The following is an 18,516-nucleotide window of genomic DNA, read 5'->3' as shown; positions in this document are numbered from 1 at the left end:
AGGTCTTTTACATCCTTGGTTAGGTTTACCCCTAGGTATTTTATGGTTTTTCGTGCAATTGTGAACAGAATCAGTTTCTTGATTTCTCTTCCTGCTGCTTCATTATTGGCATATAGGAATGCAACTGATTTCTGTACATTGATTTTGTACCCTGCAACTTTACTGAATTTATGGATCAGTTCTAGAAGGCTTCTGGTGGAGTCGATCGGGTTTTCCATGTAGAATATCATATCATCTGTGAAAAGTGAAAGTTTGATTTCTTCTTTGCCAATTCTGATGCCTTTTATTTCCTTTTGTTGTCTGATTGCTGATGCTAGGACTTCCAGCACTATGTTAAACAACAGTGGTGAGAGTGGACACCCTTATTGTGTTCCTGATCTCGGGGAAAGCTCTCAGTTTTTCCCATTGAGGATGTATTAGCTGTGGACTTTTCATAAACTGCTTTTATAATGTTTAGGTAAGTTCCTTCTATTCTGACTTTCTCAAGGGTTTTTATTAAGAAAGGGTGCTGTATTTTGTCAAATGCTTTTTCTGCATCTATCGACAGGATCAAATGGTTTTTATCTATTCTTTTGTTAATGTGATGTATCACATTCATGGGTTTGCGAATATTGAACTAGCCCTGCAACCCAGGAAAGAATCCCACTTGATCATGAAGGGTAATTTTTTTTATATGTTGTTGAGTTCGATTTGCCAGTATCTGGTTGAGTATTTTTGCATCTGTATTCATTAAGCATATTGATCTGTAGTTCTCTTTTTTGTTGGGTCTCTGTCTGGTTTGGGTATCAAGGTGATGCTGGCTTTGGAGAATGAGTTTGGAAGTTTTCCTTCTATTTTTATTTTTTGGAATAGTTTGAGAAGAATGGGTATTAGCTCTGCTTAAATGTCTGGTAGAATTCTCCTGGGAAGCCATCTGGCCCTGGGCTCTTATTCATTGGGAGATTTTTGATAACAGATTTGATTTCTTCACTGGTTATTGGTCTTTTCATGCTTTCTATTTCTTCCCGTTTGAATTTTGGTAGTGCATGTGCATTTAGGAATTTGTCCATTTCTTCTGTGTTGTCCAGTTTGTTGGCATATAATTTTTCATAGTAATCTCTAATGATTGCTTGTATTTCTAAGGGATTGGTTGTAATAGATCCATTTACATTCATGATTTTGTCTATCTGGGTGCTTTCTTTTTTCTTTCTAAGGAGCTTGGCTAGAGGTTTATCAATTTATTTATTTTTTTCAAAGAACCAACTCTTGGTTTCATTGATCTGTTCGACTGTTTTTTTTGGATTCTATGTTGTTTATTTCTGCCCTGATCTTTATTATTTCTTTTCTTCTGCTGGGTTTGGGTTGCTCTTGCTGCTTCCCTTCTAGTTCCAGTAGGTGCTCTGTTAAATTTTGAATTTGTGCTTTTTCTAGTTTGTTGAAAGAGGCCTGTATTGCAATATACTTTCCCCTTAGGAATGCCTTTGCTGCATCCCAGAGATATTGGATTGTTGTATTTTCATTTTCATTTGTTTCCATATATTTTATTAATTTCTTCTCTATTTGTCTGATTAGCCCAATCATTCTTTAGTAGGGTGGTTTTTAACCTCCACATTTTTGGAGGTTTTCCAGACTTTTTCCTGTGGTTCATTTCAAGTTTCATAGCATTGTGATCTGAAAGTGTGCATGGTATGATCTCTAATCGTTTATACTTATGGCGGCTGCTTTATGCCCCAGTATGTGATCTGTCTTGGAGAATGTGCCATGTGCACTCAAGAAGAAGGTGAATTTCCTAACTTCAGGATGCAGAGTTCTAAATATATCTATCAATTCCATCTGTTCCAATGTGTCGTTCAGATCCATTGTTTCTTTAGTGATTTTCTATCTGGTTGATCTGTCCATTGCTGTTAGTGGAGTATTAAAGTCCCCTGCAGTTAGCACATTCTTATCAATAAGATTGTTTCTGTCTGTGATTAATTGTTTTAGGTATTTGGGTGCTCCCAAATTTAGCATATAGATATTTGTAATTGTTAGCTCTTCCTGATGGAGAGACCCTGTAATTATTATATAATGTCCTTCTTCATCTCTTGTTATTGCCTTTATTTTAAAGTCTAGTTTGTCCGATATGAGTATGGGTATTCCGGCTTTCTCTTGGCTTCCAGTCGCATGATAGCTATTTCTCCATCCCTTTCTTTTCAACCTGAAGATATCTTCAGGTCTAAAATGTGTCTCTTGTAGACAGCAAATAGATTTTTTGTTTTTTTTATCCATTCTGCTACCCTGTGTCGTTTGGTTGGAGCATTCAGTCCATTTACATTCAGGGATTTATCTAAGGGATGCAGAAGTCCTGATGCATAGGGGCACATGTACCTCAGTGTTCATGGCAGCACTGTCAACAATAGCCAAATCATGGAAAGAGCCTAAATGTCTATCACCTGATGAATAGATCAAGAAGATGTGGTATACATATAAAATGGAGTATTACATGGCAATGAGAAAGAATGAAATCTGGCAGTTAGTAGCAAAGTGGATGGACCTTGAAGGTGTCATGCTAAGCGAAATAAGTCAGGCAGAGAAGGACAGATACCATATGTTTGCACTCATAGGTCTAACAGGAGGACAGGAGAAACCTAAGGGAGGACCATGGGAAGGGGAAGGGGGAAAGAGAGGTGGGGACAGAGAGGGATGCAAAAACCTGAGAGACTACTGAATACCAAAAACGAACCGAGGATTGAATGGGGAGGGGTGGGGGCAAGAGGTGGTGGTAATGGAGAAGGGCACTTGTGGGGAAGAGCACTGGGTGTTATATGGAAACCAATTTGACAATAAACTATTTAAGAAAAGAAAAAATCAGCTGTTTAAAAATGTTACCTGAATATAGGAAATAGTTTTAGAAGGTATATAAAGCAGGCACACGTAGCCGGCATATTCTGTTTAGTAGAAGGAAAGCTTTGTGTGTTTGCTTATGTAATACTGGATTCCATTGAGGATATGTTTTCCCTTTTCATAATATCCACTTCATGGGAGCTCTTCTTTTGCTCTTCACCTTCTCTGTTCTTTGTTAATTGTCCTGAGTCTACTAACTCAAAGTCTTGTTTTTCATTGTTGGATTTGCTTCATGGCATATCTGTTTTTTGTTAAGGGATCAGGAAAATAACCACTTGGAGGATTATTGAATATTAAAAATAGTCTTGCCTTAGAATGTAACTAATATGTTGAGATTTATAATATAATGTCAGCTTTATGAACTAAATATGCTTTGTGTTAGTTATTTTGTATGAATGTCATGTGGATGTGGTTCACTTACTTTGGCCTTATCTTTTTGTTATTCACTAACTGTAGATCTATAAAGTGTTTTTTTCTCATTTATAAAGTTAAATCTATCTTTATGAAATCCTAAACAATATAGAATAATCTAAAAGTTTTCATCTCCCTTGTTCTGTAACTCCCATCTGAGAGTTACCATAGTATATACTTAAATTAGTTAAATTTGGACCAGTGTTACCAAGTATAATTTGAGTTTGTTTTAGAGTGTGTCTACAGAATATTTTATTTAGTTGCCTTTAACTCTGTTACTGTTCTTGTTTGTCTTGGAGGAGAGTGTATCTTCCTTCTTGATTTCCAATGCTGTGGCATGAAGTGCTGCATTATTTTGGCTTGTTGTGACAATTTTTAGGTGAAATACGTAAATGCATGTGAATTCTTGAAAGATTGATTATTGTAAAAATCTCAGCATACATATTAAATAACTAGATGATTTACATACCACATGGAGCTTACTGTTAAGCAAAAACTGTGGTTAACTTGACAGTTTAACGTGCTATACTTGATATCAGTATATATACTTAAAACTATTGTAGATTACTGTCAGTTTTTTTCTGGAGCTATTTAGGGTAGTTTATGGAAAACAGTAATAGAGAGCTGTGTGGTCCAGTATGGTAGCTGCTAGCAATATCTGGCTTACTGAGTGCTTAAACTGTGGCTTGTCCAAACTGAGATGTAAAATGCACACTGGACTTTGAATAAATAAAATAAAATAGAAAATAAAATTTAAAATATCTTAATGATACTTTTTAATACTGATCACATGATGACATGATAATATTGGATTTGTTGTGTTAAATCAAGGCATTCTTGAAGTTAATTTTACCTTTTTACTATTAATTTTCTGATGTGGCTACTATAAAACCTAAAATTACAAGTGCAGTTTATATTTTTGTTGGACATAATTGAGCATACTGTTATTTACAGTATATAATTTGTAAATGGTTTACTTTCAAAGATTTATTGAGTGTATGTGTTGATATATTTCCAAGTGGAAACAACATTGGCTTCTCTAAACAGCTCCTGTAAGCCCACTTAGTATTTAATGTAAAGAAATTTATACTGATTGCATTATGTCTATGATAAATTATATTCTGCCGTCAGTCTTCGAGTACCAAGAGCACACACTTTTTATCATTTTGACAGTGATAATAACTTCACTGCAGTGAGATTGCCTTAGTTTCCATAACAAAGAGAAAGTTAGTTGAGTATGGTGGGGTGGAAGGGATTAGGTAGGGAAGATTTTAGATTGGAGAATTCCTGAAATTCTGAAGAGTTCTGTTGTCCAGTTGGGAAATGGGAAAAAGGAATAATGTCAATAATTCCTGCTGGAATTCTTCTTTCTTGGGTCTGAGATGTAGGCACTTGGACTCAATTAGGGGGAAGGAAGGAACATTCATTCCCCTGTAGTTTCAGAGCAGTTTGCTGTGAGGGCAGTAGGCACCCACATGAAGGTGAGATGGTAGGAGAATATGAGAGCACCACCCTTTGATAATATAGCATTTGGTTGGAAATTGCGTGTTTAGGAGAAAGGAGCCAATCTTGCTACAGGCTTTTAAAGTTTGGCTGCTCTTTGCAAATAATAATTATGTTACATAATTTAGGTATTTAACCTGTGATAGTAAATGTTGAGTTCTTATTTACCTCCATGATTATTTCTCTTTATCTACAAGACAATTATGATTGAATAGATATACCTCCGTATACTAAATGTAAACTTAATTTACTGGGGATAGATCAAAGTACGTGGAATCATTTTTATTCAGCTCCATGGTACATTTCTTTAAGTAAACAGTACATCTGTGTAGCAAGCTGTCAGACTTTAAACTGAACAGTACTGTCTAATCAGACCCCTATCCCCACCCAATTTTCTGCCTTTTATCATTGTTTGGTTTTAACTGATATTCCAAGTGACGCTCTTTGGCCACTTTCAAATCCTCCAAGTGTCTTATGTGAATCATCTGAAAAGTAACTTGGATTCTTTTTTATTTGAATTCTTAAAAAACTTAAAATCTATATGAGTATAGACTAATTGAATACAGAATATAAGTGCTCTATGAATGACAAATATCCAGGTTGATAAATGAGTATCCTCCCTTTTTTCTTTCTCTAATATGTAGCTTTTAGAGGTTCAATTCACTTATTTACTTAATAAGTGTTTATTGAAAACTTAATGTCTTTTAAGAACTGGAGAATTGAAAAAGATTAAAATGGAAGGAGGGGATTTCATCAGAATCTTAGCAGGAATGGGACTCTAGTATAGAACTATATTCTAAAATTAAGATTGAGTGATTTGCTTTTAGCCATGGTATTTTGGGATTTCAAAGGTAACAAGAGGGAGGGTTTTTTTTTTTTTTCCTATTTAACAAGAAGTTGAGGTACTAATTTAACATTAGTGGTATGACCTTTTAGGTGTGGTAGTTTGTTCGTGAGGTATCCAATTCAGGTTGGTAGGAAAATAGAAGTGTGACTGAGGATAGATGCATCTTCAAGACCACCAAATAGTAACATGGGCCACACTGGCAGATCACCAATTTCTTCCAAGGAGGTAGGTTTTCTTGAGGAGATCTGGAGGCTGTAAATAGTTGCTATTACCATAAAAATTAGTTTGAAAGGGAGTTGTTTTTGAAGTATGCAGCACTTGAATAGATGTAACCTAGATGTGGGGCCAGAACTGAGTGATTAGTGGGGAAAGAAACAGGAGGAAACTGGGAGCATAGGACCATGTGGCAATAAGAGAACTTATTTTTTGCTTAGGGTGGCTTTGTCACCTTCCACAGGACAGTCTCCCTTATGACATGGAGCCTGGGAGGTAGGCTTGCAGGCAGGCTTGTGTGTTTTTTAAACTTTTTAAGCCCGAGTTTTTAAATGCAGCTTTTAACAGTCTGTTCGGGGCTGATTTTCAAACATATTTATAAAAGGTACAGATAGAGTTAAATATTTTTTTACTTTCATAATTTCCAACTGCTAATATGTATTAGAGATAATTTTCTTATCTTATTAACCTCTTTATTTCAAAAGGAGGGAATGATAAAAATGGAGTTCAGTTTAGTCATATCTTCATTAGTTAGTTGTTTTTTAGTAAGAAATAATAAGGCTGTTTAATAATATAAATTTTGAGGTCATCCTGTGAATATGTATCAGAAAAGAAGAAAAATCAGAAAAGTTACTAGTTGGTGCATTATCTTTATTATATGAAGAAATGAAGGCCTGGAAAGGTAAGGACTTCTTCAGTCATTTATTTATTCACATAGCCAGTATTAATTGAGTGTCTGCTATGTGTGAAATACTGTGCTAGGGGTTAGGATTAAATAGGCATTTCCCCTGTTTCTTGTGTACGTGAAGTCTAGTGGAGGAGACAGAGAAAATAATTATCATAAAATAAGAACAGTGTGATAGATGAAATACATAGGTTAGGAGATACACCAAAATCCCCTGGATTAGGTGAAGGAACCCTGGCAGAAGTGATGTTTAAGCTGAGGCCCAAAAAGTTAAGTTGGAATTGGCAGGGCGCACAGCAGGAGAATAGGCTGAGGGAACAGCATGGCCAGTGACTAGAAAGAAGGTGAGAAATTCTGGGGATGGAGCAGAAGAGAGCCAAACTGGATGCAAGGAGACCACTTATGTTGCAGGTAGGAGCCTTGGTGCCTTGTTCATAAAAAGAGACTGGAAAGGGAGAAATTGAGGTCATTGAGGAGACATTTAGGAGATGAGGACAGTACATTATTTCTTTTTAAGCAGCTTTATTTAAATGGAATTCATATACTCTACAGTTCAGCCATTTCAAGGGGACAATTCAGGAATGCCTGGCCGGCTCAGTTGGTAGAGAATGCAACTCTTAGGCTAAGGGTCATGAGTTTGAGCCCCACGTTGGGCATGGGGCCTACATGTGTATAATTCAGTGCCATTTAGTATATTCAGAGTTGTATATCTATTACTGGCATCACTTTTGGGACATTTTTATTATCCCCCAAATAAGCCCCACTCCCCTTAGCCATCATCCTGAATACTCTTATTCCCCTAGCCCTAGGCAGCCACTGATTTTGTAGGATGTCATAAAAATTACCCAGGGCTCTTTGTTATCATTGCTTATGTATTTTATTAAGTGAATAGATTTTATTAGTTTTATTTGCCAAATGTTTTCTCTAAAACCCCTCATTCTATTTTATTTTTTATTTTATAGTTTATTGTCAAGTTGGTTTCCATATAACACCCAATGCTCATCCCAACAAGTGCCCTCTTCCATGCCCATCACCTCCCTTCTCCTTTCCCCCTCTCTCTTCAGCCCTCAGTTTGTTCTCAGTATTCAAGAGTCTCTCATGGTTTGCCTTCATACCTCTCCCCAACTATTTTCCCCCTTCCCCTCCCCCATGGTCTTCTGTTAAGCTTCTCCTGTTACTTATGAGTGAAAACATATGGTATTTATCCTTCTCTGCCTGACTTATTTCACTTAGCATGACACCCTCAAGTTCTGTCCACGTTGCTACGAATGGCCAGATTTCATTCTTTCTCATTGCCATGTAGTATTCCATTGCATATATGAACCACATCTTGATCCACTCATCAGTTGATGGACATTTAGGCTTTTTCCATGATTTGGCTATTGTTGACAGTGCTGCTATAAGCATTGGGGTACATGTGCCCCTATGCATCAATTAGCACTTCTGTAACCTGTGGGTAATTCCTAGCAGTGCTATTGCTGGGTCATAGGGGAGTTCTATTGTTAATTTTAGAGGAACCTCCACACTGTTTTCCATAGTGGCTGCACCAGTTTACATTGCCACCAACAGTGTAGGTGGGTGCCCGTTTCTCCACACCTTCGCCAGCATCTCTAGTCTCCTATGTGGTATCTCAGTGTGATTTTGATTTGTATTTCCCTGATGATGAGTGACACTGAGCATTGTTTCGTGTGTCTCTTGGCCATCTGGATGTCCTCTTTGGAGAAGTGTCTTCATGTCTTCTGCCCATTTTTTCACTGGATTATTTGTTTTTCGGGTGTGGAGTTTGGTAAGTTCCTTATAGATTTTGGATACTAACCCTTTATCTGATATGTCATTTGCAACTATCTTTTCCCATTCCGTTGGTAAAACCCCTCATTTTAAAGTAAAACGTTCTCTTGCTCTTAGTTTTTTCTTTTTTCCTTTTGTACAGGAAATTCTAAATATATGCCAAAATAGAAAGAAAGTAAAATGGTAAAACCCACATGTACACTGCACCAAATTTATACAATCAAAAATTAATTCTTCAAATCTAACTTCAGAGCTCTGCTTGACCCTACTGTTTAAGGTATCTGTACTCAGAAGGGAGAAACTAGAGGGAAAGAAGCCTGAGATGTGTAATTTAGGATAGTATAGGTAACACTAGACTGAGAAACAGGAGGCCAGCATTCTATTTTGAGATTTGTACTTGGTCAAGTAATTTAACCTTTATGGACTTTAGTTCTTCATTTGTATTTGGGAGTAGGTCAGAGGTTATGCACAAAACATTTTTTTTTTTTTGCTTGTGAAATTAAATCATTTCACGGCAGCAAACAATTATTATTTACATTCTTTTGCAAATGAAATACCCTTTTCCTTTGCCCCCCATCTCTACTTTTCTTATTGATCTACATTATTTCTTAAAATGAAATATTTGAATTTTAAATTCTTAAACATGGCATGTAATGGCATCACAGCTCTAGTCAGTTTGTAGGTTTGTTTGCTGGAGGTATATCTTTATGGAATTATTTTTACCTTCAGTGTTACTCATCAATTCATCCATCCATCCATCCATTCATTTTTTTCACCTAGTTTTTATTATTTTGTTTATTAGCCAATAGAACATGAATGCTTGAACCTGATGACCAAGCTAGGCTGAATTTAGTTCATTTTAGTTCCCTGTGATGGGCCTATCTACTTCTCACCTGGAGAGGTTGTTCACGTGGCTGTGGGTTTAAGGACATTAATGATTTCACATCTTCCCAGACTTGCAAATAGATAGAGGATAGATAGATGGATAAGTTGTTGCCTGTTCTGTCATAGTAAGTTTTGTTTCTAAGAAAGTTAGCATTTAAAAAAGTCATTATAATTTAAGTTGTAATTTGGTGAAAATTCTTACAGGAAAATTTTAACTTAACAGCTCTTTTCAAGTAAACTGCCTGGTGAGACTTAATCTTAAAACTAGTATGGGATATCTAGAAAATGGTATAGTCAAATGAAATCTTAGAAGGCATTTCAAAAAGAAAGTTAGTTTTTGGGTAAAAAGGAAAGCTGTTTTTACTGACATTTTAAAATGTTTTGAATTATTGGCCTCTTTAAAAACTTTTTTTAATGTTTACTTTTGAGAGAGACAGAGCGTGAATGGGGAGGGACAGAGAGAGAGAGACACACACAGAATCTGAAGCAGGTTCTAGGCTCTGAGCAGTCAGCACAGAGCCCAATGCAGGGCTCCAACTCATGAACCACTAGATCATGACCTGAGCCAAAGTTGGACACTTAACCAGCTGAGCCACCCAGGCGTTCCTGAATTATTGGCCTTTTTAAGCTAGATTGTCCTTTAAGTAAATTTAATCTTACTGGAGATCAGAAATGCCCTCCACTCTTTTTTTTTTTCAAGCCAGTTTTCATTTTGCTCTATATATACAGAAATGCTTATGCACAGAACTGCATACTATTGCTATCATAAACAATCACTAAAAGAGTAAGTCATATGTTTGTTTGGCTGTAAGGAAACAAGTTTTTCACTGTCCTTAAATAAAAACAAGAAATTTAGGAAAGCATGATTTTTTATGATACTGATACTTGACATACAGTTTTTCTAATGTTCTTGACAGTTATTTTTATATGATTCTTCTTTGTGATTATTCTTAGATTTGATACAGATACCATAATGCCGAAAGAGGACTTAATATTTTAGGTTTATCTTTTGTCAACTTTAACTGGATTAAAAAATTACTTGAAAAAAATTTTTTTGGTAGATTTTTACTTCCTGTGATGACTCTTATATTTTGGTGCATTTTAAAACTCTCCTATGTTGTTTGCTTTCTTTTATGCTTTTGCCTTGGGTTTTTTCCATTTTTTTTCTTGCTGCCTTTTGAATCACTTTTTTCTTCATGCCATTTTCCTTCTAGCTTATTAGAATTATATACTACCAGTGTTGTTTTTTTTTTTTTTTTTTAAAAAAAAAAACAACAGCTTAATTATTGGGGCACCTGGGTGGTTCAGTCAGGTGTCCAACTCTTGATTTCAGTTCAGGTCATGATCTCACAGTTTTTGAGATCAACACCTGTATTGGGCTCTGTGCTGACAGTGTGGGGCCTGCTTGGGATTCTCTCCCTCTCTCTCTGCCCCTCCCCAGCTTATTCTCTTTCTCTTGAAATAAACTTAAAAAACAAAAACAAAAAACTCACCTTTATTGAGATACAATTCACATACCATACAGTGCACCCAAAGTATACAATTTAATGGTTTTTAATATATTCTCACTATTGTGCAGTTATTATCAGAATCTAATTTTAGAACAGTTTTAGCCTCCATTAAAGAAATCCATTAGCTATCACTCTTCATCTTCCCTAAGCAACCACAGATCTTTCGGTCTTTATAGATACCTTTGTACTGGGCAAGTCATATAAATGGGATCATCTAATATGTGGTCTTTTGTGACTGATTTTCATTTAGCATAATGTTTTTAAGATTCTGTCAGCTTATAGCATGTACTAGTACTTCATTTCTTTTTATTGCCATATGATACTCTATTGTATGGATAATACCACCAATTTATCTTTCCATCAGTTGATGGACATTTGGGTTATTTTGGCTTTGGGCCGTTAAGAATAATGCCTTTATGAACATGTTGTTATTTCTTTGGGATATGTACCTAGAATTGGAATTGCTGGGTAACTCTGTGTTTAACCTTTTGAGGGCCTGCCAAACTGTTTCCTAAGCAGTGGTACCTTTATTCATTCCCACCAGTGTTGTATGAAGGTTCCAGTTCTCCACATCCTTGCCAACACTTATTAATCTGTCATTTTGATGAAAACTACTCTAGTGGGTATGAAGTGTTATCTCATTGCAGTTTTGGTTTGTATTTCCGTGGTGACTACATGATGTCCTGCATTTTTTCATATGCTTTAATAAGCTCATTTTATATCTTTTTTGGAGAAATGTCTTTTCAAATCTGCACCCATGCTTAAAATGGGTTATTTGTGTTTTTATGGAGTTGTAAGAGTTTTTAATATAATCTAGATAAAAGTCCCTGTGAGATAAATGATTTGCAAAATTTCTCTTCCATTTTGTGGATAGTCTTTTTACTTTTTTGTTAGTTTCATTGGCAGCAACTTTTAAAAATTTTGATAAAAAGTCCAGTTTACGTTTTTTGTTGCTCAGGCCTTTGGTATTGTATTTAAAAAACCATTGACTTCATCGTGAAGATTTACACCTACGGTTTTTCCTAAGAGTTTTATAGTTTTAGCTGTTGGATTTAGGCTTATGATTCATTTTGAGTTAATACCTATGGATCGTACAAGGTAGGGGTCCAACTTTAGCTGTACAGTTGTACTAAGTCTACTTATTCTTTTAGTTGTTATTGTAGACATTATAATATGCAACCATTAACTTGACTGTCTAGAATGGTAATTAGAATCTTTGTCATCCTCTCACAAATATAAAGACCTCAAAACATGGGAATGCCGATCTACCCCCATTTTGAGTTATATGTCATAGTGGCCAAATATTTTGATTCTATCTTTTTTTACCCTACAAATTAGATACTGTTTTTATTATTTTATGCAGTTGTCCTTCACTTTTTAGATTTAGTTGTGTTTACTTAAAAAAAACTTTATTTTTATTTTGGCATTTTAAAATGTTTATTATTTGTTTTATTTATTATTAAGTAATTAATTTATTATTTGTTATATAAACATCTCTCAATGTTTATAATTATTGAGAGAGAGGAAGAGAGAGAGCAAGCGTGTGCCAGGGGAGGGGCAGAGAGAGAGAGAGAGAGGGAGGCGGAAGATCTGAAGCGAGCTCTGTGCTGACAGCAGACAGCTGACAGCCTGATGTGGGGCTCAAACTCACAAACCACTAGATCATGGCCTGAGCCAAAGTAGAGCTTCACCTAAAACTGAGCCACCCAGGCACCCCTTATTTGTATTTTTAATTTTTTTAATATTTTTTGCAATTCAGGGCTCATTTGTTTTCTTTTTTTCTTAATTTTTTTTTTAACATTAATTTTTGAGAGACAGGGAGAGACAGGTCATGAGCAAGGAAGGGGCAGAGAGAAAGGGACACAAAGAATTGGAAGCAGGCTCCAGGCTCTGAGCTGCCAGCACAGAGCCCAGAGTGGGGCTTGAACCAACAAACCGTGAGATCATGACCTGAGTCCAAGTCAGACGCTCAACTGACTGAGCCACCCAGGTGCCCCAGGGTTTTATATGTGGAAGAAATGAAGGGAAACTTAGTAGTTCTTTTGGTGAGTCTGTTCATGATGAGCTCCATTTTTGTTAGCTTAAAATATATTTTGCTCTCATTCTTGAAAGATAGCTTGCCATTCCAAATAATTCTTGGGTGCCCATTATTTACTGTTAACCCTTCGAAGGTAATATTATCCTGTGTGGTGGATTCCATTATTGCTTTTGAGCAGTTGGCTATCATCCTGAGAGTTCTATTATGAATAGTCTGTCTTTTCTCTCTGGCTCACTTCTCACTGTCTAGTGTTCTGTAGTTTCCTACTGGTAAACGTTAGTCTTGGCTCTGCATCTGTGTATGTAATGGTGAAGTCTGAACCCTGAGGGGAAGGGCTATTTTCATATTTTTGTGAATAATGTATTTTCATTATCTTTTCTACCTAGTACAGTTGCTTGTACAGAACTTATTCCTAGGAGAGTCTTTGGTTTAATTATTGTCGAGTTTCTCTCAATAGCTCTTTTCCTACCAGAATGTAGTTTAGAATATTTTAAAATATTTATAAAAATATAAGGAATGTTTAGAAATGTTTTTTTTTTTTTAAAAGGATAGGGTTACGTGGGGCATAAAAAAGGGTTTTTTTCTGACGATATGATTAAAGCACTAGGAAAGGAAAAATATCATGTTGTATATGAAATTTATTTCCTTTGGGTTTGGAGTTGAAATTTTTATTTAAAAATTTATTTGTTATAATATTTCATTGAATGATAAATATACTAAATGGTTATATTAAATCAAAATATTTTGATATGGGATTATATAGTTTCCTGATTAATTTTTTAACTATGTAGATGTGATTTATTGTAATCTAGGTCTGGAGGATTTGGTCACTTTTGAATTCATTTCCTTTTCACTTAAGAAGGATAGAGTAGAGAGAGACTGCATATAGACGAGAAGATAGGATCAATGTATTTATTTATTGCCAGATAACCATAACATGACAGTGAAACAGAAGGTTGAAATTTTGTTTAGAATTCAGAATACATTACCTTAAATATTACTTGTATTATCAGGTTATAGCAAAGTCGTCCTCTTATATATTTCCCTTGCAAGCTGAATTCTATCTGAAACCATTAGCTGTACTGTGCTTTCTGTGAGTGCTATAGACCCGGTCCTCTGGCTTTTAAAAGGAGTACATTCTGCTGGTTTCAGCTTTCATTGTGGTAACTTAGATGTGGCCCAGATGCCACTGTAATAACTTGCATTTGAGATTTGTGTCTAGAGTAGGATAGTATAATAAAACACATTGGGAACTGCATTGTGTCTACCCCTAATTGCCTGTGTTTCATTAGGGCAAAATATCATTTTTAAGCTGTTAAAATTAACATTTTCTGGACTCATCTCTGAGAAATAATGGTTCTTTTTCTAGATATTTATACTATCAAATGTTTTATTTTTTTCTTCATTATTTCATGTTGTATGTACATGTGTATGTATGTGCATATGTGTGTGAACAGACTAAGCTTTAATCCTTAGTTTTGGGAGCACTGAATTCTGAAAGGCACAGTCAATAAGTTTTTACACTAGAACTCAAATATTGGTGATGGTTGAGCTTGGGATATTTAAGCTAAAAGGCTTCAGAACTGGAATCAGACCTGGATGGAAAGATGTTGTACTGAATAGAACAGAGAATCACTTACTATGCAGTAATATTTCTTGGTCTCCTCTCTACCTTAACTGAATCAGGATCTCAGAATAGGGCTTCAGACCCCAGGTAACTTTTTTAGTATGTTAAAGTTTGAGAACTTCAGATAAGTGACTTTTAGGAATAAATTCTATCTTCTGTGTAATATTATTTGAATAGTATATATCAATTTTGTTTTCAGATTTGTAGGAGTAAATACTGATACAGAATTTGTTTTTGTCACCAGTTGTTGATTTTCTCTGCAGTTGGGAAATACTGAGCCAGCACAGGAAGACAGAAAAGTAGTGCATTATCAGATATAAGTAACAGCCAAGGGAGTGATCTCTGGTATCAGAGGTTTCAGCTGTGACATGGAAAGTGAGACAGTCACCTGATACATTATTCATACTTAAGTAACAGTGTTATTTGAGATATTTTAAGCTCTTTGAGGTCACAGAACATCTTTGCAGTAGTTTGACCAAATGGCAAAGTTATGCTCCTTAAAAAGAAATTAAAATAAGACATTGTATGTCCTCTTTCCATGATGAGGGGTATACCTTTGCTAAGTTTGGGGTGTATTCTTTCATACCATTTCTCTGCTCATGAATAGATATGTATTTACATACATTAACTTATATGCTGGCATATTTTTAATATTGGTTATACAGACATATATACAGCCTCTCTTCTCAAAGGCTATAACAATTTGTGTTCCCATATTGTAGGATATTGTAACCTTTAATACTTTTATGAATAAGATAGGGAACACAGTTTAACTATTAATGAGTTTGAACATCTGGTTTTTTTTTTAACATTTATTTTAATTGTGATTTGCTTTCTAATTTCCTTTGCCTGTTTTAAAATTGGTTTGTTAGGTTTTGTTTTGCATTAATTTATTGGAGTTTTTAATAAAGTATGGATATTTACTCTTTTGCCTGTTATATGATGGAATAATGTTTACTTATTTCAATGATGGAATAATAATTAACATTTTGCATTGTACTGGGAATTCTTCTGAGTCCTTTCTGTGTATTTTTTCTTTTAATCTTCACTGTTGTCATGTCTACTTTATGGATGAAGTGACCGTGATGCAAGAAGGTTAAGTAAGTTGTTTGAACACATGTGACTAAGTGGGAGAGTCAGGATTTGAATCTCAAAAGACTAGTTTTAAAACTGTTACATTTAACCTTACACTTTATCTTTACTTATTAATTTTTTTCAATGTAAATAACTGAAAATTTAAAAAATTTTTTTTTTAACTTTTAAAGATACTCAGGGTTCCTGGGTGGCTCAGTCAGTTAAGCATTTGGCTCAGGTCATAGATCTCCTGTTTTGTGACATTGAGCCCTGGGAGCCCTACTTTGGACTCTGCACTGACAGCCTGGAGTCTGCTTGAGATTCTGTCTCTGCCACTCTCTACTCATGCTTTCCCCCCCCCCACTTTCAATAATTAATAAACTTAAAAAATAAAGATATTTAATGATTTTAATACAAATACTCGTTTAGAAATAATGACACAAACGTGCATGTGTTTATCTATATACACATTTATATAGTTGGTAAATAGATGTAATACAGTAATATATTAATACAGATATTTCATAGACTTTTAGTGACATTTGTCCTATTTCCATTTAGAACTGAACTTCAGTAGCATATTCCCTTCTTTTTTCTATTGATCACCATAATAACTTGTTAATCTTCATGTTGCTAATCATTTTGCTTTAATCTATCCTCAACAGTGTTATTGGAATAAAAATTTTAAGTATGGTTTTGATCATGTTATTCCTTTGGAAACTTTCAGTGGTATCACATTTCTTGCTTAATGAAGGCCAGGCTCTTTCTTTACCTGGGCGTTTGAAGACTTATATAACTGTTTAACCTTTACCTTTCAGGAATTTCCTTGAGCAGTTTTTTTTTCCTGTTTAAAAAATTTAGTTTGCTGGCCCTGATGCAATATGTAGTTTACCAGTCTTTGAATCTAATGGTTCAAGTTCAGATTTCTATGACACTTTGTTTTGTTTGCATGCAATATGACATAATGCAAAGCACTGTCATTTCTAGAATTTCTATATAGGTATGACCTAAGATGTGGCAGACTGGTTGGAAAGGGGGTGAGGAAATCAAGCACATTTTTCTGAAGCAGGGTTTATATAAAAAAAAAAAAAAAAAGATTTTTTTTTTTTTTCTTTAGATTGTGTATTGGGTTGATGGGAGATTGGGTGTGGGGGGCAGGACTAAAGTCCACCCCAGCCACGCTAGGGTATAGCCACTGTGTTAGGTACAGGCTTGCAGTATCTGACAGACCCTCCTTACTATGTGATCTTGAGCAATATACCTAACTTCTCTGAATGTTAATTTTCTCCTTTGAGCAACTTTTCTTGTCACTACATACAGCAGATAAATGGGATATTTTGTTATTTACTTTCGGAGTTACATTCTTCTGGCTTTATACTTTGATCAGTTAGTGTTCTTAATCAGCAAAAAAAGCTTGCTGACCTGATTGAGCAGATGAAGAATTTATTTAAGGGTGTTTGGTACCTCAGAATTTGGCTGGAGAACCAGGCTTCAGGTTAAACTTACAGGTAATATGCCTCAAATCGTTGCTGAGAACTGTCACTTCACCGGCCGCACCAAGCACCAGTGCTGCCCGGTTACTGTTACTTTGGCAGCCCATCAGGCTCCAGTGCTGCCCAGGTGCTGCCCCTCCTGGGCTGGTGCTCCCATTGTGGAAGGCTAATGCCTCTGCTGTTGCCTATGCCAGCCAAAAATGGAAGGTCCATCTAGAGCCCATTTTCTTTCTTTTTATTTAGAAAAAAAATTTTTTTTAATGTTTATTTTTGAGTGACATAGAGACAGAATGTGAGCAGGGGAAGAGCAGAGAGAGGAGGCACAGAATCAGAAGCCGTAGAGCCCATTTTCTAATGTGTCTCCCTTCCAAACTTAACTATTGTGTTGGTGCTTCTAATGTCTGCATCATAGTTGCAGAATATGTTGGGAATTTGAAGTCTAAAGTTAATTTAGGAAGATTAGACTTATAATAATGTGGTAATTATTCTGAGTATAAGAAGATTTTGCAGAAGCTGATGAAAAGTTGAATGTGATAAATGTCGACTATAATACTTTTGCTTGTATTCTTTCATCTGTAATATTTTTTCTTCTTCATCTATGAGTGAATAGGTCTGTGTAAAGACCTACTGGAATTTCATTGTTTGAATTAGTCTGCCTAGCTCTTTCTCATGTGAATTTTATTATGACCTTTTCATCATTTCTTTTTGCATTATTTTATTTACTTAGAACAGTATCAATGCTAACAAGTACTAGTAAATATATTCTAGTATGTGCCAAAGAATATGGAAAAATATAGAATAAACTCTGAAAGTTGCCTTTTCCCACTCACCTCTTCTCCCTTCATACTTTCAATTGCTCTTCTCTTTTGAAGTGTTCTCTAATAAAATTTATTACCTTTAATTTTAAGTTGACACATTTGATGATAATTTGGAACTTGATGGTAAGTTCATGGAATATAGTGGTCTTTATTTTTGCTCTGGGTTTCCATGGAGCCTACTAAAACTGTTAACTGTGTGTAGAACAATAATACAGGAAGGCTTGACCTAAGTCAATAGCAGTGTAACCATTTTGGAAGTGTAAAGGCTTCCAACTTAGGGATTTAGTGAATGTGCAGAGAAAGATAGCTGTCTAAAGTAGACTTTGGGACTCCTAGCTTGGGAACCACACCACTGATGTGTGGGAAGACATAGGGGAAAAGAGGGAAGGGAAGACTAGAAATGGAGGAATTACTGTGTGTCTACAAATATATTGCTGGAATGCTTTCTGATTATATTCCATTATTTATTTTTAGGGAAGGAGGGAGAGAATGTGAGAGAGCGAGTGCATGTGAGTTGAGGGTGGGGGGTAAGAGAGAGAATTGCAAGCAAACTTCCAATCTCCAGTGCAGAGGCCGATACAGAGCTTGAAGTCACAAAGTGCAAGATCATGACCTCAGCTGAAATCAGGAGTTGGATGTTTAACTGACTGAGCCACTCAGGCACCCCACCCATATTTCTGATTTGAATTAGAGTTTGGCGAGGTGCTAAAATGTTTAAGTGTGGCATAGATTTCCACAGCTTAGGAAAGACCATGAAAAAT

The 18,516-nt window shown here is 35.5% G+C and overlaps 1 protein-coding gene across 6 annotated transcripts in view; it reads left to right on the top strand.

The window, feature by feature from the left end:
* The window catches only part of CEP85L (centrosomal protein 85 like), a 160,416-nt gene that overhangs the window by 31,455 nt on the left and 110,445 nt on the right, over positions 1-18,516 (top strand). The gene's annotated exons all lie outside the window — the stretch shown is intronic.

This window comes from Suricata suricatta, chromosome 7 (genome assembly GCF_006229205.1).
Source record: "Suricata suricatta isolate VVHF042 chromosome 7, meerkat_22Aug2017_6uvM2_HiC, whole genome shotgun sequence".
Lineage (NCBI taxonomy): Eukaryota > Metazoa > Chordata > Mammalia > Carnivora > Herpestidae > Suricata > Suricata suricatta.
The sequence above is the reverse complement of the archived record's forward strand: the minus strand, read 5'-3'. Positions and strand labels throughout refer to the sequence as shown.